This window comes from Passer domesticus, chromosome 9, assembly GCF_036417665.1.
Source record: "Passer domesticus isolate bPasDom1 chromosome 9, bPasDom1.hap1, whole genome shotgun sequence".
NCBI classification, from domain to species: domain Eukaryota; kingdom Metazoa; phylum Chordata; class Aves; order Passeriformes; family Passeridae; genus Passer; species Passer domesticus.
Genome location: NC_087482.1, coordinates 6,579,334 through 6,596,848, shown reverse-complemented (window position 1 = coordinate 6,596,848; position 17,515 = coordinate 6,579,334). Strand labels below are relative to the sequence as shown.

The following is a 17,515-nucleotide window of genomic DNA, read 5'->3' as shown; positions in this document are numbered from 1 at the left end:
CTTTGCATGTGATAAGGGCAAGTCTGGCTATCTGTTTCTGCCAGGAAATTATTTGGAAGTGCTCAACTGAACCTCAACTCAGAGTTTCGGCACTGCAGTTCATGTCTTTGATTGTAATTCGGTCCTAGCAGTCAGTTTTATACCCCTCCCCTTATTTTCTATTGTTATAGCATATTTTATTACCAAGGGCTTGCTCCTTTACCCCATGTGTTGGTTTTGCTCCACTTGTCCATTTCCCCAAAGACCTGCCCTTTTGTTCACTGTTCCTCCTCCCATTGCATGTCAGTCCCTCTCCAAGCTTGCCCCTTGCTCTAGAAATTTTCCTATCAATTTTGTATCCTTCGGAACCCCATTGGTTTGTTTAAGTTCTTCCCCTCCCCTGTAATCCCCAATTGGTTTAAACCTTGTATTCCCCGCCTGGTGTTCCACCCTCAGTTTCTCCCAATTGGCTAAAGATTGGATCCTCCCCTGGGACCCTGCCAAGTTTGGAAGTTGGTGTATGCCTTTAGTGCAGTGTTGGCCTGCCCCTGATGGTCTGTAGAATAATCACTTTCGGAAATCATAGAGCAGACCTCACCCTGTTCCTTGTCCCTACCCTCAGGGCAGTCCTACCCCCAAGGCAGTCCAGCTGTGCTGTAGAGCAGCTGTGCCCTGCAGCCACAGCCCAGATTCGACAGTTTTCTGGGGGCGGCCCAGTCCCACTGTGGGTGTGGGCAGCTAGTGGGGCTGAAGACATGGGGCAGCACAGCACTTCCCAAATCAGATCTGGGCCCTGCTATGCAGGAGGGTACCTGTGTGCCACTGGCAGCTGGGGCCTCATACACCTCCTCTCTTCACAGGTGCTCCTCTCCATCTCCAGAAGACCAGCCTAATAACGCAGGCAGCGAGAATTTGAGCCATGACCTCAGCTCTCCACTTCTGCCCCTATCTGCCCTGCCATGGCTGCAGCAGTGTCACGAGGCCATCCCAAAACCCACCGCTCCTCAATGAGAACCTTTGCCCCCGAGCCCCCTGGTCCTGTTCCCCGGCCAGGACTGAAGGTGGGCAGCCCTTGCCTGGCAGGGCAGGGCGTGGCCCACATTTTATATTCAAATAAAGAGTTGGAGTTTTCACAGTTATGTCTGGGTGGTAGCAGCAGCAAAGCCCACCCGGCACCAGCAGTGGCTCAGCTCCATGCCCAGGAGCAGCCATGGATGGCCACGGTGTGGGCAGGCAGGAGCCAGGCAGGGGCTGCTGTGCCCAGCGGCGGGGCCCCGAGGGGATGGGGGAGCCCATGCTGAGCATCCCTGGGCTGAGGGCACATTTCCTTGTGGGGGATCATCTGGGCCTGGACCTGAAGAGGCACAAAGGGATATTTTGGGTTGCCTGATGAGGGTTCCAGGAGTCCCGCATGTTTTAAATGAATTAGCTTTTTTGATTAATAAGGAGAATTTATTCCATAATTAAAATTCAGTCGTAGAAAATCTAGAAGCAAATATCAGATTGGCCCTGAAGCAGGCTAACAGCGTCAGATGAGACAGGTGGGGCATTTCTCTCCCCTGTGCATCACGAAGGGACAGCTCTCTCAAAGTCTTTTTTGTACATTTCCAAGCTCCAAGCGGTGTGGAGGGCAGGAGTTTTTCTGCTTTCTTATGGTTGTTTTTATCCTTTTTGCATATTCATGTATTTTTTCCTTTCTTGCTGCAGCTCTTGCTGAGAGTTTCCCCAAAACTGGTAAAAGATTCACTTTGTTAGAGGAAAATGCAATATGCATTCTAGGAGGCACACATTTATCTTATAGATGATGCAAATCGAATGCACATTGCAGAGGTTTGGTCAGAGAAATAATCTTCTGGAATCAGCATTTCTGGGGACGAATATTCAGGCTAGGATTCTGGTGCATGTTGATTGCCCTGAACCCTTCTTTGTTATGCTAGGATTTTCATTAGGCGAGATTACTGTAGTCTCAGCATGAATTTGTGCATACAATCTATCAGAATCCCTCCCTTTCTATATTAATTTATTAAATTTGTACTTTTAGGATACACTTTGAAAAAGCTTACTTATTTTCTAATTTTATGTTTAGTATTTATAAAACTTGACAACTACACTTTCATACTACTAGTCAGGGTATAAAATTAACAGCTCTTCTCATAAGGTAGATTATTCTAAATCTTTAATTTCTTTTCTTTGGATTGTCAATTATATTTTTTTATATCAATGCATGTGCTTATTGTACTTTAGATATATTTTGACTCCATAGTCGTTTAAGGCTGGTAATATTTGTAAAATAAGTTTTTCATGTTTTCTTATGTTGCCTGCTAAAATGTATCTTTATAACTGTCTCATGTTCTTGTTTTCTAATTATTGAGCAATTTGCTTTATTCTACTCTCAGGATTTATTTCTTCTCTAGCTCTTCCAGAACAAAAAGTTTTAATATATTGCTTACAAATTTTGCCATTTTATTCTTTTTGCTATATTTCACATTTTCTTTATTCCAGTGTCTTTTACTACTCATAGTGCACCTTCTGAATTTGTTAAACTTATAGCGTACTACACTAACTTGGGAGTGTGCATATGGCTCATTCTTTTTGGGCTTGGATGACTAATACGGTGACAATAATCCTCTGCAGTTTTAACACTCTAGCTCTCTCAAAGCCCCTTTGGGTTGCAGCCAAAGGGCCAAGATGTGTATCTTCTTGGTAGCAGAGCTTACACCTTGGGATCTAGTCACTGGTGTCATTCGTCTCATTCTCAGTATTTACTTCATAAGATTTATAAGAGCCTTTTAAATTGTTTTTCAGGATTTAGGATAGCATCTGCTTATTTCTAATTGTTATAGTTTTATTTCTTTGACATTTTAGCTCTAAAGTTGTAATTAGTCTGTACACTTCTCTTTCTTTCAGCTATACTTGGCTGTTTTCCTTTATTTTAATTTGATCCTTATTAAATATCTAACGGCTTTTGTTATATCCTATCTGATTTAATGTTACTTTTAGTGTTTCTTGGAACTTAAATCTGGTTTGTATCTTATATACTTAATTTTTTCCCAATTTTTCACAAATCATATTATTGTTCTAATATATTCTTTACAGTGTTTCATTAGCTTTTACTTCTATTTCTTTTGTCTGTTATGACAAAAGCACTAAAATATTTTATTTTTTGAAATAAATTTGCATATCACACCTTAAATATTCAGTTCACTTAAAACAACCTCATGAATAATACAGTTTAAAATAAAATATTTTACTTCTCATAACAATGGGTTTTACAGCTTACAAGCTTAGGTATTAACATGCATCAGTCTATTTTACTTCAAGGAGTAGTGGTGACTTTTTAGTGAGGTTTGGCTGGTGTTTCTGTTGGTGGATTTACAGGTCTTCTGTCCTGTCTTTCTTTGCAGCTGAACCTGCTGGTGAAGGTGGTGCAGCTTCCCAAGCCACGTCCAGGACTGAGGCTCTGGGAGATGCTGAGGGTGGGTCAAGGCCTTTCCCCTGGGAGAGCTGCCAGCTCAGAGCCCAAATCTTGGCCAGGGGGGCATCGCTGCAGGTGCCAGCACAGAACCATGCACGTGTGTGCCCTCGCCCTGCGCGATCCCCTCACCGCTCCTGCGGCTCAGCGGTGCCCGTGCAGATCAGCAGAGATGGCAGAAGCTTCTGTTGCTGTTTTGTTACAGGTGTGTCTGCGGGGAGGACTTCTCCAGCTCCTTTGCTGATTCCTACAGAGAAGCCTGGCTCCCATCGCAGAGGTGAGTAGTGTGTCCCTGCTGACCCCTCAGGCTGAGCCCTGCTTTTGTGGGATCCATTCCTGGGAAATGGAACTACTTTCTCTTAAGGTCCTCCACCAGAAGAGATCAAAGACATGGCAGACAAGAAATTCCAGAATCCATTAGAAATTATGTGGCAAATGCTGAAGGAAGTGCTGCAGGGAGGACAAGGTGGGTGCATTTGCCTCATGCTTCCCCTGGCACACAGGAGCCGGGGGCTTTGGCTGCCCATCTGGACACGCCGTGCCCGGCACAGCGGGAAGGGATCCATGGCAGCCTCGCTGCCCCGCTGCTGCTTTCACGCCCTGCAGGGCTGTTTCCCAGCCTGGCCTGGCTGCAGCTTGTGCCCAGCCTCTGCCGGAAGTTATTTGGCATCAGCTGACAGGCCGTGCCCAAACTGTAACACACCCTGAGATCCCCCACTATATCCAGCCCTGCAGATTAGGAAAAGGGTGGCTGTTTGGAGGTGGAAGTGCTCTCATCATGCCTCTGTAACCTGGCCATTTTCCTGCTCCATAAATTTCACAAATATTACCTCTGATGCCACCACCCAAGTGGGGAACAGCCCCATCTGATGCAGCTGTCTCCCTTCCTTTGTCAAGAGATGGACATAGTGCTTCAGTGGAAGGTGGCATTTCTTGAAGGAAGCACTCCATCTTCGGTGCCAGCCCCTGCTGCAGGAAGGAAGGCAAAGCCAGACACGGGCACAGGCACAGCAGGTAATTGCTGTGCCGGGCTCAGCCCTGGCCGGGGCTGTGTGGCAGCAGCTCTTCCCCCAGGGCCTGCCCTTGCCCGGCCCGGCAGCAGCCAAAGCTGGAGGCGCCTGGGCTTCCAGGCCTCTGGAGCTGGTTCAGAGCCCCGGGGAAACGGGACTGGTGCAGCAACGTCCCTGGCGCTGCAGCTGCTGCGGAGCTGGCCCTGAGTGCCCAGAGGCCCAAGGCACAGGAGCAGCCCCGAGCGGGAGCCCTGCCGCCAGCCCAGGGCCAGAGCCAGCCCTGGCACACAATGGAAACAGTTCTCATCTTGGTTTGCTTCCAGACTGGGATGCTGGGAAGGATTCTCCATTAGCCTGGCGCTCTGAAGTTGTGAAGCACTCTGAGCATTCTGCAGGTATGTTCTCACAGTCCCAACAAGGCGTAATGTTTGACTGACTGGTAAGAACCAGGTGACAGAAGCTTCTGTGGCTGTTGTGTTACAGGCGTGTCTGCAGGGACGACCTCACCAACTCCTACCTTGGATGCTGCACGCAAGCCCAGCTCCCATGGCAGGGGTGAGTAGTGTGTCCCTGCTGACCCCTCAGGCTGAGCCCTGCTTTTGTGGGGTCCATTCCTGGGAAATGGAACTACTTTCTCTTAAGGTCCTCTGACAGGAAAGACCAAAGACATGGCAGGCAGGAAATTCCAGGACCCATTAGAAATCATGTGGCAAATGCTGAAGGAACGTCTGCAGAGAAGAGAAGGTGGGTGCATTTCCCTCATGCTGCTCCTGGGACTCAGCAGCCGGGGGCTTTGGCTGCACATCTGGACACGCCGTGCCCGGCACAGCAGGAAGGGATCCATGGCAGCCTTGCTGCCCCGCTGCTGCTTTCATGCCCTGCAGGGCTGTTTCCCAGCCTGGCCTGGCTGCAGCTTCTGCCCAGCCTCTGCAGGAAGGCATTTGGCATCAGCTGGCAGACAGCCCCAAATGCACCACAGGCCATGCCCACCCTCAGATCCTCTGCAATTTCCTGGTGTCCAGGCAGATCAGATGTTGGGGCTGTTTGGGGAAGGAAGCAGCCTTGGGTTGTCCCAAAATCCTGGGTGTTTTCTGATCCGTATGCATTCCTTTCACAAGTGATGCCTCCTGAAATTGTCCCCTTCCCCATTCCCAGTCAGGAATGTTTTCATCTGATCCAGCTGTCTCTTTTCCATTCTCCAGAAATGAAAGGAGAGCCTGCGGAGAAAGAAGCATTTCCCGGAGGAAGCAGTGGTTGCATGCCAGCCTCAGCTCCAGGAAGGGAGGCCATGCCAGGCACAGGCACAGGAGGTAATTGCTGTGCCTCTGGGCCTGAGCCCTGCTGAGGCTTGAGCTGCCCTCTCTGCTGTTAGGCAGTGCGGGCACAGCCTGGACTAGAGCAGCACAGCCCAGGGGAATTATCCCGAGCAGGCGCAGGGCACTGAGCAGTCCTGCTGGGGTCCCTCCATGGGAGACATGTCCTGAAACCTGGGAGCGACTGCACGGGGTGCCCACGGTGGGGAAAGGACAGAGGGGGAGAGCAAGGCTCCAGTGTGTCCTGAGAGGGCCTGGCTGTTTGCCCTTGGGATCTGGGGGGTTTCCCCACAGAAGGAGGGCAGGAGGGACAGAGGGAGGGCAGGATGGATAGCTGTGGCACTGCCTGCTGCAGTTTTCCCCCATGCTTTAGGGAGGATTTCTTCTGTGTGTGAGGGGGAGAGTCCCAGGTCCCTGCACTGCTGCAGCCACCCCTCCCAGGGATGTTGCTGAGGGCAGGGAAAGAGTGTGGAGAGTGACCAGGAGCCCGCCCAGAGCTCCCCAGGCCCCTGGGCAGCTTTGGCCATGTCTATTCACATCTGGCTCCCATGGCCTTAGCCGACTCCCTGGCAGTGCCCAGTTCCCTGTGGCAGAAAGAGATCCCAGCACACACTGGAAAATGTTCTCATCTGTGCTGCATTGTAGATGAGGGTGCTGGGAAGGCTTCTCCATCATCTTGGATGAATAAAGTTTTGAAGCCCTTGGAGCCTCCTGCAGGTGTGTTCTCAGCGTGCCACCAAGGAAGAATTGTAGACAAGCGGGCAGGCACCAGGTGACAGAAGCTTCTGTGGCTGTTGTGTTACAGATGTGTCTACAGGGAAGACTTCTCCAGCTTCTCCAGCTGCTACCTAGGATGCTGCACTCAAGCCCAGCTCCCATCTCAGGGGTGAGTAGTGTGTCCCTGCTGACCCCACAGGCTGAACCCTGCTTTTCTGGGATCCATTCCTGGCAAATGGAAATATTTTTCTCTAAGGTACTCCAACAGGGAAAATCCAAGATACAACAGATAAGATATCCCTGGAACCATCCAAACAGATGAGGCAAGAGCTGAAGGAACCCCTGCAGACAAGAGAAGGTGGGTGCATTTCCCTCATGCTTCCCCTGGGAGTCAGCAGCTGGGGGCTTTGGCTGCACATCTGGACACGCCGTGCCCGGCACAGTGGGAAGGGATCCATGGCAGCCTCGCTGCCCCGCTGCTGCTTTCACGCCCTGCAGGGCTGTTTCCCAGCCTGGCCTGGCTGCAGCTTCTGCCCAGCCTCTGCCGGAAGTTATTGGGCATCAGCTGACAGGCCATGCCCAAACTGTAACACACCCTGAGATCCCCCACTATATCCAGCCCTGCAGATTAGGAAAAGGGTGGCTGTTTGGAGGTGGAAGTGCTCTCATCATGCCACTGTAACCTGGCCATTTTCCTGCTCCATAAATTTCACAAATATTACCTCTGATGCCACCACCCAAGTGGGAAACAGCCCCATCTGATGCAGCTTTCTCCCTTCCTTTGTCAAGAGATGGACATAGTGCTTCATTGGAAGGTGGTATTTCTTGAAGGAAGCACTCCATCTTCGGTGCCAGCCCCTGCTGCAGGAAGGAAGGCAAAGCCAGACACGGGCACAGGCACAGCAGGTAATTGCTGTGCTGGGCTCAGCCCTGGCCGGGGCTGTGTGGCAGCAGCTCTTCTCCCAGGGCCTGCCCTTGCCCGGCCCGGCAGCAGCCAAAGCTGGAGGCGCCTCGGCTTCCAGGCCTCTGGAGCTGGTTCAGAGCCCCGGGGAAACGGGACTGGTGCAGCAACGTCCCTGGCGCTGCAGCTGCTGCGGAGCTGGCCCTGAGTGCCCAGAGGCCCAAGGCACAGGAGCAGCCCCGAGCGGGAGCCCTGCCGCCAGCCCAGGGCCAGAGCCAGCCCTGGCACACAATGGAAACAGTTCTCATCTTGGTTTGCTTCCAGACTGGGATGCTGGGAAGGATTCTCCATTAGCCTGGCGCTCTGAAGTTGTGAAGCACTCTGAGCATTCTGCAGGTATGTTCTCACAGTCCCAACAAGGCGTAATGTTTGACTGACTGGTAAGAACCAGGTGACAGAAGCTTCTGTGGCTGTTGTGTTACAGGCGTGTCTGCAGGGACGACCTCACCAACTCCTACCTTGGATGCTGCACAAAAGGCCAGCTCCCATCACAGGGGTGAGTAGTGTGTCCCTGCTGACCCCTCAGGCTGAGCCCTGCTTTTGTGGGGTCCATTCCTGGGAAATGGAACTACTTTCTCTTAAGGTCCTCTGACAGGAAAGACCAAAGACATGGCAGGCAGGAAATTCCAGGACCCATTAGAAATCATGTGGCAAATGCTGAAGGAACGTCTGCAGAGAAGAGAAGGTGGGTGCATTTCCCTCATGCTGCTCCTGGGACTCAGCAGCCGGGGGCGTTGGCTGCACATCTGGACACGCTGTGCCCGGCACAGCAGGAAGGGATCCATGGCAGCCTTGCTGCCCCGCTGCTGCTTTCATGCCCTGCAGGGCTGTTTCCCAGCCTGGCCTGGCTGCAGCTTCTGCCCAGCCACTGCAGGAAGGCATTTGGCATCAGCTGGCAGACAGCCCCAAATGCACCACAGGCCATGCCCACCCTCAGATCCTCTGCAATTTCCTGGTGTCCAGGCAGATCAGATGTTGGGGCTGTTTGGGGAAGGAAGCAGCCTTGGGTTGTCCCAAAATCCTGGGTGTTTTCTGATCCGTATGCATTCCTTTCACAAGTGATGCCTCCTGAAATTGTCCCCTTCCCCATTCCCAGTCAGGAATGTTTTCATCTGATCCAGCTGTCTCTTTTCCATTCTCCAGAAATGAAAGGAGAGCCTGCGGAGAAAGAAGCATTTCCCGGAGGAAGCAGTGGTTGCATGCCAGCCTCAGCTCCAGGAAGGGAGGCCATGCCAGGCACAGGCACAGGAGGTAATTGCTGTGCCTCTGGGCCTGAGCCCTGCTGAGGCTTGAGCTGCCCTCTCTGCTGTTAGGCAGTGCGGGCACAGCCTGGACTAGAGCAGCACAGCCCAGGGGAATTATCCCGAGCAGGCGCAGGGCACTGAGCAGTCCTGCTGGGGTCCCTCCATGGGAGACATGTCCTGAAACCTGGGAGCGACTGCACGGGGTGCCCACGGTGGGGAAAGGACAGAGGGGGAGAGCAAGGCTCCAGTGTGTCCTGAGAGGGCCTGGCTGTTTGCCCTTGGGATCTGGGGGGTTTCCCCACAGAAGGAGGGCAGGAGGGACAGAGGGAGGGCAGGATGGATAGCTGTGGCACTGCCTGCTGCAGTTTTCCCCCATGCTTTAGGGAGGATTTCTTCTGTGTGTGAGGGGGAGAGTCCCAGGTCCCTGCACTGCTGCAGCCACCCCTCCCAGGGATGTTGCTGAGGGCAGGGAAAGAGTGTGGAGAGTGACCAGGAGCCCGCCCAGAGCTCCCCAGGCCCCTGGGCAGCTTTGGCCATGTCTATTCACATCTGGCTCCCATGGCCTTAGCCGACTCCCTGGCAGTGCCCAGTTCCCTGTGGCAGAAAGAGATCCCAGCACACACTGGAAAATGTTCTCATCTGTGCTGCATTGTAGATGAGGGTGCTGGGAAGGCTTCTCCATCATCTTGGATGAATAAAGTTTTGAAGCCCTTGGAGCCTCCTGCAGGTGTGTTCTCAGCGTGCCACCAAGGAAGAATTGTAGACAAGCGGGCAGGCACCAGGTGACAGAAGCTTCTGTGGCTGTTGTGTTACAGATGTGTCTACAGGGAAGACTTCTCCAGCTTCTCCAGCTGCTACCTAGGATGCTGCACTCAAGCCCAGCTCCCATCTCAGGGGTGAGTAGTGTGTCCCTGCTGACCCCACAGGCTGAACCCTGCTTTTCTGGGATCCATTCCTGGCAAATGGAAATATTTTTCTCTAAGGTACTCCAACAGGGAAAATCCAAGATACAACAGATAAGATATCCCTGGAACCATCCAAACAGATGAGGCAAGAGCTGAAGGAACCCCTGCAGACAAGAGAAGGTGGGTGCATTTCCCTCATGCTTCCCCTGGGAGTCAGCAGCTGGGGGCTTTGGCTGCACATCTGGACACGCCGTGCCCGGCACAGTGGGAAGGGATCCATGGCAGCCTCGCTGCCCCGCTGCTGCTTTCACGCCCTGCAGGGCTGTTTCCCAGCCTGGCCTGGCTGCAGCTTCTGCCCAGCCTCTGCCGGAAGTTATTGGGCATCAGCTGACAGGCCATGCCCAAACTGTAACACACCCTGAGATCCCCCACTATATCCAGCCCTGCAGATTAGGAAAAGGGTGGCTGTTTGGAGGTGGAAGTGCTCTCATCATGCCACTGTAACCTGGCCATTTTCCTGCTCCATAAATTTCACAAATATTACCTCTGATGCCACCACCCAAGTGGGAAACAGCCCCATCTGATGCAGCTTTCTCCCTTCCTTTGTCAAGAGATGGACATAGTGCTTCATTGGAAGGTGGTATTTCTTGAAGGAAGCACTCCATCTTCGGTGCCAGCCCCTGCTGCAGGAAGGAAGGCAAAGCCAGACACGGGCACAGGCACAGCAGGTAATTGCTGTGCTGGGCTCAGCCCTGGCCGGGGCTGTGTGGCAGCAGCTCTTCTCCCAGGGCCTGCCCTTGCCCGGCCCGGCAGCAGCCAAAGCTGGAGGCGCCTCGGCTTCCAGGCCTCTGGAGCTGGTTCAGAGCCCCGGGGAAACGGGACTGGTGCAGCAACGTCCCTGGCGCTGCAGCTGCTGCGGAGCTGGCCCTGAGTGCCCAGAGGCCCAAGGCACAGGAGCAGCCCCGAGCGGGAGCCCTGCCGCCAGCCCAGGGCCAGAGCCAGCCCTGGCACACAATGGAAACAGTTCTCATCTTGGTTTGCTTCCAGACTGGGATGCTGGGAAGGATTCTCCATTAGCCTGGCGCTCTGAAGTTGTGAAGCACTCTGAGCATTCTGCAGGTATGTTCTCACAGTCCCAACAAGGCGTAATGTTTGACTGACTGGTAAGAACCAGGTGACAGAAGCTTCTGTGGCTGTTGTGTTACAGGCGTGTCTGCAGGGACGACCTCACCAACTCCTACCTTGGATGCTGCACAAAAGGCCAGCTCCCATCACAGGGGTGAGTAGTGTGTCCCTGCTGACCCCTCAGGCTGAGCCCTGCTTTTGTGGGGTCCATTCCTGGGAAATGGAACTACTTTCTCTTAAGGTCCTCTGACAGGAAAGACCAAAGACATGGCAGGCAGGAAATTCCAGGACCCATTAGAAATCATGTGGCAAATGCTGAAGGAACGTCTGCAGAGAAGAGAAGGTGGGTGCATTTCCCTCATGCTGCTCCTGGGACTCAGCAGCCGGGGGCGTTGGCTGCACATCTGGACACGCTGTGCCCGGCACAGCAGGAAGGGATCCATGGCAGCCTTGCTGCCCCGCTGCTGCTTTCATGCCCTGCAGGGCTGTTTCCCAGCCTGGCCTGGCTGCAGCTTCTGCCCAGCCACTGCAGGAAGGCATTTGGCATCAGCTGGCAGACAGCCCCAAATGCACCACAGGCCATGCCCACCCTCAGATGCCCTGCAATTTCCTGGTGTCCAGGCAGATCAGATGTTGGGGCTGTTTGGGGAAGGAAGCAGCCTTGGGTTGTCCCAAAATCCTGGGTGTTTTCTGATCCTTGTGCATTCCTTTCACAAGTGATGCCTCCTGAAATTGTCCCCTTCCCCATTCCCAGTCAGGAATGTTTTCATCTGATGCAGCTGTCTCTTTTCCATTCTCCAGAAATGAAAGGAGAGCCTGCGGAGAAAGAAGCATTTCCCGGAGGAAGCAGTGGTTGCATGCCAGCCTCAGCTCCAGGAAGGGAGGCCATGCCAGGCACAGGCAGAGGAGGTAATTGCTGTGCCTCTGGGCCTGAGCCCTGCTGAGGCTTGAGCTGCCCTCTCTGCTGTTTGGCAGTGCGGGCACAGCCTGGACTAGAGCAGCACAGCCCAGGGGAATTATCCCGAGCAGGCGCAGGGCACTGAGCAGTCCTGCTGGGGTCCCTCCATGGGAGACATGTCCTGAAACCTGGGAGCGACTGCACGGGGTGCCCACGGTGGGGAAAGGACAGAGGGGGAGAGCAAGGCTCCAGTGTGTCCTGAGAGGGCCTGGCTGTTTGCCCTTGGGATCTGGGGGGTTTCCCCACAGAAGGAGGGCAGGAGGGACAGAGGGAGGGCAGGATGGATAGCTGTGGCACTGCCTGCTGCAGTTTTCCCCCATGCTTTAGGGAGGATTTCTTCTGTGTGTGAGGGGGAGAGTCCCAGGTCCCTGCACTGCTGCAGCCAGCCCTCCCAGGGATGTTGCTGAGGGCAGGGAAAGAGTGTGGAGAGTGACCAGGAGCCAGCCCAGAGCTCCCCAGGCCCCTGGGCAGCTTTGGTCATGTCTATTCACATCTGGCTCCCATGGCCTTAGCCGACTCCCTGGCAGTGCCCAGTTCCCTGTGGCAGAAAGAGATCCCAGCACACACTGGAAAATGTTCTCATCTGTGCTGCATTGTAGATGAGGGTGCTGGGAAGGCTTCTCCATCAGCTTGGATGAATAAAGTTTTGAAGCCCTTGGAGCCTCCTGCAGGTATGTTCTCAGCGTGCCACCAAGGAAGAATTGTAGACAAGCGGGCAGGCACCAGGTGACAGAAGCTTCTGTGGCTGTTGTGTTACAGATGTGTCTACAGGGAAGACTTCTCCAGCTTCTCCAGCTGCTACCTTGGATGCTGCACTCAAGCCCAGCTCCCATCTCAGGGGTGAGTAGTGTGTCCCTGCTGACCCCACAGGCTGAACCCTGCTTTTCTGGGATCCATTCCTGGCAAATGGAAATATTTTTCTCTAAGGTACTCCAACAGGGAAAATCCAAGATACAACAGATAAGATATCCCTGGAACCATCCAAACAGATGAGGCAAGAGCTGAAGGAACCCCTGCAGACAAGAGAAGGTGGGTGCATTTCCCTCATGCTTCCCCTGGGACTCATCAGCCTTGGCTGCACATCTGGACACGCCGTGCCCGGCACAGTGGGAAGGGATCCATGGCAGCCTCGCTGCCCCACTGCTGATTTCACGCCCTGCAGGGCTGTTTCCCAGCCTGGCCTGGCTGCAGCTTCTGCCCAGCCTCTGCCGGAAGTTATTGGGCATCAGCTGACAGGCCATGCCCAAACTGTAACACACCCTGAGATCCCCCACTATATCCAGCCCTGCAGATTAGGAAAAGGGTGGCTGTTTGGAGGTGGAAGTGCTCTCATCATGCCACTGTAACCTGGCCATTTTCCTGCTCCATAAATTTCACAAATATTACCTCTGATGCCACCACCCAAGTGGGAAACAGCCCCATCTGATGCAGCTGTCTCCTTTCCTTTGTCAAGAGATGGACATAGTGCTTCAGTGGAAGGTGGTATTTCTTGAAGGAAGCACTCCATCTTCGGTGCCAGCCCCTGTTGCAGGAAGGAAGGCAAAGCCAGACACGGGCACAGGCACAGCAGGTAATTGCTGTGCCGGGCTCAGGCCTGGCCGGGGCTGTGTGGCAGCAGCTCTTCCCCCAGGGCCTGCCCTTGCCCGGCCCGGCAGCAGCCAAAGCTGGAGGCGCCTCGGCTTCCAGGCCTCTGGAGCTGGTTCAGAGCCCCGGGGAAACGGGACTGGTGCAGCAACGTCCCTGGCGCTGCAGCTGCTGCGGAGCTGGCCCTGAGTGCCCAGAGGCCCAAGGCACAGGAGCAGCCCCGAGCGGGAGCCCTGCCGCCAGCCCAGGGCCAGAGCCAGCCCTGGCACACAATGGAAACAGTTCTCATCTTGGTTTGCTTCCAGACTGGGATGCTGGGAAGGATTCTCCATTAGCCTGGCGCTCTGAAGTTGTGAAGCCTTCTGAGCATTCTGCAGGTATGTTCTCACTGTCCCACCAAGGCGTAATGTTTGACTGACTGGTAAGAACCAGGTGACAGAAGCTTCTGTGGCTGTTGTGTTACAGGCGTGTCTGCAGGGACGACCGCACCAACTCCTACCTTGGATGCTGCACAAAAGGCCAGCTCCCATGGCAGGGGTGAGTAGTGTGTCCCTGCTGACCCCTCAGGCTGAGCCCTGCTTTTGTGGGGTCCATTCCTGGGAAATGGAACTACTTTCTCTTAAGGTCCTCTGACAGGAAAGACCAAAGACATGGCAGGCAGGAAATTCCAGGACCCATTAGAAATCATGTGGCAAATGCTGAAGGAACGTCTGCAGAGAAGAGAAGGTGGGTGCATTTCCCTCATGCTGCTCCTGGGACTCAGCAGCCGGGGGCTTTGGCTGCACATCTGGACACGCCGTGCCCGGCACAGCAGGAAGGGATCCATGGCAGCCTTGCTGCCCCGCTGCTGCTTTCATGCCCTGCAGGGCTGTTTCCCAGCCTGGCCTGGCTGCAGCTTCTGCCCAGCCTCTGCAGGAAGGCATTTGGCATCAGCTGGCAGACAGCCCCAAATGCACCACAGGCCATGCCCACCCTCAGATCCCCTGCAATTTCCTGGTGTCCAGGCAGATCAGATGTTGGGGCTGTTTGGGGAAGGAAGCAGCCTTGGGTTGTCCCAAAATCCTGGGTGTTTTCTGATCCTTATGCATTCCTTTCACAAGTGATGCCTCCTGAAATTGTCCCCTTCCCCATTCCCAGTCAGGAATGTTTTCATCTGATCCAGCTGTCTCTTTTCCATTCTCCAGAAATGAAAGGAGAGCCTGTGCAGATGGAAGCACTCTCCAGAGGAAGCAGTGGTTCCGTGCCAGCCTCTGCTGCAGGAAGGGAGGCCATGCCAGGCACAGGCACAGGAGGTAATTGCTGTGCCTCTGGGCCTGAGCCCTGCTGAGGCTTGAGCTGCCCTCTCTGCTGCTTGGCAGCGCGGGCACAGCCTGGACTAGAGCGGCACAGCCCAGGGGAATTATCCCGAGCAGGCGCAGGGCACTGAGCAGTCCTGCTGGGGTCCCTCCATGGGAGACATGTCCTGAAACCTGGAAGTGACTGCATGGGGTACCCATGGTGGGGAAAGGACAGAGGGGGAGAGCAAGGCTCCAGTGTGTCCTGAGAGGGCCTGGCTGTTTGCTCTTGGGATCTTGGAGCTGTCTCAGCAGAAGGAGGGCAGGAGGGAGTGTAGGAGGGAGGGATGGATAGCTGTGGCACTGCCTGCTGCAGTTTTCCCCCATGCTTTAGGGAGGATTTTCTGTGAGTTTGAGGGAGAGAACACCGGGGCCCTGGGCTACTCCAGCCACCCCTCCCAGGGATGTTGCTGAGGGCAGGGAAAGAGTGTGGAGAGTGATGAGGAGCCAGCCCAGAGCTCCCCAGGCCCCTGGGCAGCTTTGGCCATGTCCATTCCCATCTGGGTCCCATAGCCTTACCCGACCCCCTTGCAGTGCCCTTTTGCCTGTAGCATTAGGGGTTCCCAGCATGCCACAGATATGGTTGTGATCTCTGCTCCCTTTTAGACTGGAGTCGTGACATGGGTTTTCAGGAAGTCCTGATGAAGGATGGTTTGAAGTTCCTGGAGGATGCTGGAAGCAAGTTTTCATTCTGCCTTTCCTGATTGAATAATCAGGATCAATGCAAAAAAAACTCATTTATAAACCATTTCCCTTAACATTATGTAAGGGCTGAAGGATTCTGAGAATCTTTCCCTGCTCCCTTCTGGATCCGTGAGGGATCCCACAGGATCGCTGTCAGTGGGACGAAGGAGCATTGATCTTTCAGTCCTCCTCCCGTGTACTGTGCCAGTGTGTCCTTCCGTGTGCTCTGTGCAGTCAAAGAGAAGAGCAGAGAGGGAAGGGGCCGGGCCCAGGGCTGTGCCCCGGGGCTGAGCCTTGTGGGCAGCCTGAGGATCTCCTGCAGTGCCACAGGAGCTCTTCTGTCCTGCCTTTCTTTGCAGCTGAACCTGCCGGTGAAGGCCCCACATCCAGGACTGAGGCTCTGGGAGATGCTGAGGGTAGGTCAAGGCCTTTCCCCCTGGGAGAGCTGCCAGCTCAGAGCCCAAAGCTCAGCCAGGGAGGTATTGCTGCAGGTGCCAGCAGAGAACCATGCACGTGTGTGCCCTCGCCCTGCACGATCCCCTCACCGCTGCTGCGGCTCAGTGGTGCCCGTGCAGATCAGCAGAGATGGCAGAAGCTTCTGTGGCTGTTGAGTTACAGGTGTGTCTGCAGGGAGGACTTCTCAAGCTCTAGGGCTGGATGCTTGGCCCCAACCCAGCTCCCATGGCAGGGGTGAGTAGTGTGTCCCTGCTGACCCCACAGGCTGAGCCCCGCTTTTGTGGGATCCATTCCTGGGAAATGGAACTACTTTCTCTTAGGGTCCTCCAAAAGTAAAGACCCAAGATACTGCAGCCAAAACGTCTGATGAGGCAGATGAATTCCTGAGACAAACACAGAAGGAAGCACCCCGAGGACAAGGTGGGTGCGTTTCCCTCATGCTTCCCCTGGGACTCAGCAGCCGGGGGCTTTGGCTGCACATCTGGACACGCCGTGCCCGGCACAGCGGGAAGGGATCCATGGCAGCCTCGCTGCCCCGCTGCTGCTTTCACGCCCTGCAGGGCTGCTTCCCAGCCTGGCCTTGCTGCAATTCCTCCCCAGCCTCTGCAGGATGGAATTTGGCATTAGCTGATAGGGTGCCCCAACTGTACCGTGGGCCTGAGATCCCCTGCCATTTCCCAGTCTCTGAGAAGATCATGCGGTGTAGCTGTTTGCTCATGGGAGTGCACTGGCCGAGCCCCAATTACCTGGGCTTTTTCCTGATCTTTACCTGTGACTTAGACAAGCATTGCCTCATGAAGGTGCCACCTCCCCAGTGGGGAGTGTTTCCATTTGATCCAGTTGACCCTTTTTCCCTTGTTCAAGTGATGGACCAAAAGGCTGTGCAGAAGGAGGAGCACCCAGGGAGAAGCAGTGGCTCATTGGCAGCTCGAGCTGCAGGAAGGAAGGCAATGCCAGACATGGGCACAGGCACAGCAGGTAATTGCTGTGCCGGGCTCAGCCCTGGCCGGGGCTGTGTGGCAACAGCTCTTCCCCCAGGGCCTGCCCTTGCCCGGCCCGGCAGCAGCCAAAGCTGGAGGCGCCTCGGCTTCCAGGCCTCTGGAGCTGGTTCAGAGCCCTGGGGAAACGGGACTGGTGCAGCAACGTCCCTGGCGCTGCAGCTGCTGCGGAGCTGGCCCTGAGTGCCCAGAGGCCCAAGGCACAGGAGCAGCCCCGAGCGGGAGCCCTGCCGCCAGCCCAGGGCCAGAACCAGCCCTTGCTCCCGACAGGCTCCTGACAGGGCCTGAGCCTGTCCCCTGGGGCTGGGGGAGCTGTCACGGGGCAGGGAGGGCCAGGGGTGGCAGTGGCTGCTCAGGGATGGCTTTGGCCCGTGTCCCTGGCAGCAGCCACTGCCCAAGCAGCTGCGCTGCCCCCGGGCTCTCCTCCCGGCCTGCTGGGCTTTGTTGGCTGGCACAGCCTGTGCCAAGGGCCGGCAAGGTGCCTGCAGGCCCCAGCTCTGGGGGAAACAGAGTACGTCCTGCCCGTATCCACCGTGCTGCCAGCTCAGCAGTGCAGCACAGCACGGGCTCACGCTCCCCATCGCTCCCACAGATGCAACCGGCACCACAAGACCTGTTCGCAATGCCCAGGATGGCCTCGGAAGGGGCTTCTGTCAGGGAACAGGCTGCTGGCTAGGGTTACTGGCAGGCGTCCTTTGTTTGGAGCTTGTTTTCATGTTGTGCTGCTTTGGAATCGAGTATTCCTGGAACAGAAAACAGTGAGTGTTTTGTTGCT

General features: G+C 54.9%; 1 long non-coding RNA gene across 1 annotated transcript in view; it reads left to right on the top strand.

The window, feature by feature from the left end:
- Positions 1-3,082: 3,082 nt before the first annotated feature.
- LOC135307085 (uncharacterized) overlaps positions 3,083-17,515 on the top strand; it is a 29,661-nt gene continuing 15,228 nt past the window's right edge. Inside the window, exon 1 of the long non-coding RNA XR_010367818.1 lies at positions 3,083-3,455. This is a non-coding gene — a long non-coding RNA (uncharacterized LOC135307085). The remainder of the gene's footprint in view (positions 3,456-17,515) is intronic.